Here is a 6,000-nt window from a genome sequence, read left to right on the forward strand (position 1 = left end):
CCGGAAGGCATCCCCTCTTTCGAACTTCGTCTATCGGTAACTTTACTTGGAGCTATATTTTTATTCGCCACATGATATGTGTTTTGCTTGGAGCGTCTTGTATGATATTAGTGTTTGCTTTTCAGATCATCACAATCATCCTTGCTGTACACACCTTTTGGGAGAAACCCACTTGATTTGGAATTTAATAGAATACTCTATATGCTTCACTTATATCTTTTGAGCTAGATAATTTTTGCTCTAGTGTTTCACTTATATCTTTTAGAGCACGACGGTGGCTTAATTTTGTAGAAATTGTTGATCTCTCATGCTTAACTTATATTATTTTGAGATTCTTTTAGAACATCATGGTATTTGCTATGGTTATAAAGTTGGTTCTAGAATGATGGGCATCCAAGTTGGGTATAATAAAAACTATCATAGAAAGTGAATTGGATGCTATGATCAATTTGATACTTGATAATTGTTTTGAGATATTAGGATGGTGATATTAGAGTCATGATAGTTGGGTGATTATGAATTTAAAGAATACTTGTGTTGAAGTTTGTGATTCCCGTAGCATGCACGTATGGTGAACTGCTTTGTGATGAAGTTGGAGCACAATTTTATTTATTGATTTTCTTCCTTATGAGTGGCGGTCGGGGACGAGCGATGGTCTTTTCCTACCAATCTATCCCCCTAGGAGCATGCGCGTAGTACTTTGTTTTCAATGGCTTGTAGATTTTTGCAATAAGTATATGAGTTCTTTATGACTAATGTTGAGTCTATGGATTATACACACTCTCACCCTTCCACCATTGCTAGCCTCTCTTGTGTCGGGCAACTTTCGCCGGTGCCATATACCCACCATACACCTTCCTCAAAACAGCCACCATACCTACCTATTATGGCATTTCCATAGCCATTCTGAGATATATTGCCATGCAACTTTCCACCGTTCCGTTTATTATGACATGCTCCATCATTGTCATATTGCTCATTGCATGATCATGTAATTGACATCGTATTTGTGACAAGGGGACCTTCATAATTTTTCATACATGTCACTCTTGATTCATTGCATATACCGGTACACCGCCGGAGGCATTCATATAGAGTCATATCTTGTTCTAAGTATCGAGTTGTAATCTTGAGTTGTAAGTAAATAAGAGTGTGATGATCTTCATTATTAGAGCATTGTCCCAAGTGAGGAAAGGATGACGGAGACTATGATTCCCCCACAAGTCGGGATGAGACTTCGGACTTAAAGAAAAGAAAAGAGAAATGCCAAAGACAAAAAACGGAAAGGCCAAATAAAAAAATGAGAGAAAAAGAGAGAAGGGACAATGCTACTATCCTTTTTACCACACTTGTGCTTCAAAGTAGCACCATGATCTTCATGATAGAGAGTTGCACCATGATCTTCATGATAGAGAGTCTCCTATGTTGTCACTTTCATATACTAGTGGGAATTTTTCATTATAGAACTTGGCTTGTATATTCCAATGATGGGCTTCCTCAAAATTCCCTAGGTCTTCGTGAGCAAGCAAGTTGGATGCACACCCACTTAGTTTCTTTTGTTGAGCTTTCATACATTTATAGCTCTAGTGCATCCGTTGCATGGCAATCCCTACTCACTCACATTGATATCTATTAATGGGCATCTCCATAGCCCGTTCATATGCCTAGTTGATGTGAGACTATCTTCCTCTTTTTTGTCTTCTCCACAACCACCATTCTATTCCACATATAGTGCTATGTCCATGGCTCACGCTCATGTATTGCGTGAAAGTTGAAAAAGTTTGAGATTACTAAAGTATGAAACAATTGCTTGGCTTGTCATCGGGGTTGTGCATGATTAAATACTTTGTGTGATGAAGATAGAGCAACAGCCAGACTATATGATTTTGTAGGGATAACTTTCTTTAGCCATGTTATTTTGAGAAGACAAGATTGCTTTATTAGTATGCTTGAAGTATTACTATTTCTTATGTCAATATGAACTTTTATTTTGAAACATTTGGATCTGAACATTCATGCCACAATAAAGAAAATTACATTGAGAATTATGCTAGGTAGCATTCCACATCAAAAATTCTGTTTTTATCATTTACCTACTCAAGGACAAACAGGAATTAAGCTTGGGGATGCTTGATACGTCTCCAACGTACCTATAATTTTTTATTGTTCCATGCTATTATATGACCCGTTTTGGATGTTTATGGGCTTTACCCTACACTTTTATATCATTTTTGGGACTAACCTACTAACCGGAGGCCCAGCCTGAATTGCTGTTTTTTTGCCTATTTCAGTGTTTTGAAGAAAAGGAATATCAAACGGAGTCCAAACGGGATGACACCTTCGAGAACGATCTTTTTGGAAAAAATGCCAACCGGGAGACTTGGATTGGACGTCAAGCAACAAACGAGGCGGCCACGAGGGTGCCCACTGCGCCCACCAGGGCTGGGCGCGCCCCCACCCTCATGGACCCCTCGATCATCCACCGACGTACTTCTTCCTCCTATATATACACTCGTACACTGAAAACATCAGAAGCGATCATGAAAACCTAATTCCACCGCCGCAACCTTCTGTATCCGCGAGATCCCATCTTAGAGCCGTTGCCGGCGCTCCGCTGGAGGGGGAATCCACCATGGAGGGCCTCTACATCATCTCCAAGGCCTCTCCGATGATTTGTGAGTAGTTTACCATAGACCTTCGGGTCCATAGTTATTAGCTAAATGGCTTCTTCTCTCTCTTTGAATCTCAATACAAAGTTCTCCTCGATCTTCTTGGAGATCTATTCGATGTAACTCTTTTTCTGGTGTGTTTGTCCAGATCCGATGAATTGTGGGTTTATGATCAAGTTTATCTATGAGAAATATTTGAATCTCCTCTGAATTCTTTTATGTATGATTAAGTTATCTTTGCAAGTCTCTTCGAATTATCAGTTTGGTTTGGTCTACTAGATTGATGTTTCTTGCAATTGGAGAAGTGCTTAGCTTTGGGTTCAATCTTGTGGTGTCCTTTCCCAGTGACAGCAGGGGAAGCAAGGCATGTATTGTATTGCTGCCATCGAGGATAAAAAGATGGGGTTTATATCATATTGCATGAGTTTATCCCTCTACATCATGTCATCTTTCTTCATGTGTTACTCTGTTCTTCATGAACTTAATACTCTAGATGCAGGCAGGAGTCGGTCGATGTGTGGAGTAATAGTAGTAGATGCAGGCAGGAGTCGATCTACTTGTCACGGACGTGATGCCTATATACATGATCATGCCTAGATAATCTCATAATTATTCGCTTTTCTATCAATTGCTCGACAGTAATTTGTTCACCCACCGTAATACTTATGCTATCTTGAGAGAAGCCACTAGTGAAACATATGCCCCCCGGGTCTATCTTTTATCATATAAGTTTGCCATCTACTTTTGTTTGCATCTTTTACTTTCCAATCTATATCATAAAAATACCAAAAATAGTTATCTTATCATATTATCTCTATCATATCTCACTTTTGCAAGTTTCCGTGAATGGATTGACAACCCCTTTATCGCGTTGGTTGCGAGATTCTTGTTTGTTTGTGTAGGTGCGTGGGACTTTTGAGGAGCCTCCTACTAGATTGATACCTTGGTTCTCAAAAACTGAGGGGAATACTTACGCTATTGTGTTGCATGACCCTTTCCTCTTCAAGGAAAACCAACGCAAGCTCAAGACGTAGCACATGTATACGTGGGATGTGTGCGTGTGTGTGTGCGCGCATGATCGAGATAAAAGAAAGAAGACATAAGTCATAAGATCAATGACATGGGAGAGATGGATCGGTATGACAATATGCATACATGTGAGAATGCAGGGAAGAAGGCCCGACAATTGAGTATGTGTTTTTGTCTTTAAGAGGTAGTGGCTTGGGCTAGAGCATGCATCTATGGCGAGTAGAGGGAGTGAGGCATAACGATTGTGCAAAATAGATCAACCTATAAATGCATATGTATGGATAGACATATATAGTGTGGGTGATAGGAAGCAAGACTGCATGCCAGAAAGAAATGTTGATGGAGAAACTACAGATAGATACAGAGATGGAAATGCTAGCTAGAGGACATCCGCTAGTTTGAGTGTTGGAGATGACCATCGGGTGGTTCAGAGGGTGAAGTTATGTGTGTGTGAGAGAAAGATAAAAAGAGGGCACTTGACTGCATGTAGAGACAAACATATGTAGTGTGCGTGATAGGAAGCAAGAGTGAGGGAGAGAAAAAAGGTTGATGGAGAAACAGATAAATAGAAAGATAAAGATGCTAGCTAGTGTGCTTTAGACATGGGAGTCGAGTGGATCAGAAGGATGAGTTATGTGTGTGGGTGTGAGAGAGATAGAGAGAGGGTGCATGTGAGTCACATACAAACAAATATCAGAGAGAAATGAGATCCCGAGAGACGGAGTTTTGTGTCTGCGAGAGAGAAATATATTTCACAACAAGAGTGATAGCTAGAGAGACATATGAGGGAATGCAAGATATCTCTAGGGAGAGAGAGAGTGTGTGAGCGACATACAAGAGAACCGTCAAGAAATATGAGACCCTAGGAGACAGAGTTTGTGGTTGTGTGTGAGAAATAGATATTCAAGAGGAAGAGTCGTAGGTTCTCATACCTAAGGAGCGAAAGACATCTCTGTATGAGGGGTGTGCGAGTGGCACACAGGGGAATAGTAGAGAGAAATGAGACCCGGGAAGACAAAGTTTTGTGTTTGTGTGAGAGAAAGAGATTCCACATGGAGAATCATAGTTAGAGACACATAGCATGGAGCGAGATATACTTAGAGAGACATAGAGTGACGAAGGTCGAGGGAGAGAGTACCGTTAGTGTGTTACGAAGATAAAAGATCATTGTCGACATACAGGGAGCACGAGAGATACCCGAGAGACGATGAACGCGTATAGGCCTAGAGAGATAGTCCTATATAAGCATGAGTGATAGCTATATGAGACGAATATCTGGATTAAAGGGGATTCAAATATTTAAAGTGGAGATCATGACATCGATAATATCATAACGCAAATTGGTGTATCAAACATGCATATTCATTTGAATTTGGAGACACATGTAATGTTATATAGTTTATCAATATTGGTGATCCATAGATTCTTTAATTAGAAACAATGCACGGTTTATATGCAATTAATGTCTGAACAGGATTACACTATATGTTGCGTGTGTGAAACACATTATACATGTTTGAGAAGTAAAAAAACGCATGAAACACACATTAATTGGAGACAATTAGCGAGGAATGCATACATTGGATTTCAAAATAAAGTGGTTTCAAATATTTGAAAATCCAAATTGATGGATACAACCTTATGAATTTGAGATCATTTCATTTGTGAACCATATTTATGTATAAAGGGTGTTGTGCTCTTGAAAGTATATATAAAAAAATGATGTATATAGAATTTTATTCCAATCGAAAATGGATCCCGCCCGAAAAAAATAGAATACAAACAGGATTTGACTTGAGTTGGCACGGTAAACGTGCACTCTGCAAAATTTGAATGAAGCGGGGAAAGTCGCAGTAACCGCCCAAAACCAAAATCTGCGAGATCGAAATTACTATTGCCTACCCCTGCCACGCAAAGCCTATGTGCTCGATTTCTATAGGATTCGATAGGGGTAGGTTTGTAATTTCACTCAAATGTGACACAACCGCCTCTCACCCGGATTCATACATGGTGGGCGCCAAAACACAGTGTGTCCTCGGCCGAAATTGACTCCCTCCCCGATTCATAGATGGTGGGCGCCAAAAACAAACTCTCGTCAGCAAATATTCGGTGTATGCGAGATTACCATCATACCCCCAACCGACTAATATTGTTGTGATGTAGGAAATTCAAAACGAGGGCTAAGTTTGTAAATTTCCTCGCATTTGAGACAAGCGCGCCCTGAAGACATGGTTCCCCCCTTCCTTTCTACCTCCATTTCCCCATTCGTACTTCGTGGGCGCCAAAACACCCTCTCCATCCC

Source organism: Triticum aestivum, chromosome 3B (assembly GCF_018294505.1).
Source record: "Triticum aestivum cultivar Chinese Spring chromosome 3B, IWGSC CS RefSeq v2.1, whole genome shotgun sequence".
Taxonomy (NCBI): Eukaryota; Viridiplantae; Streptophyta; class Magnoliopsida; order Poales; family Poaceae; genus Triticum; species Triticum aestivum.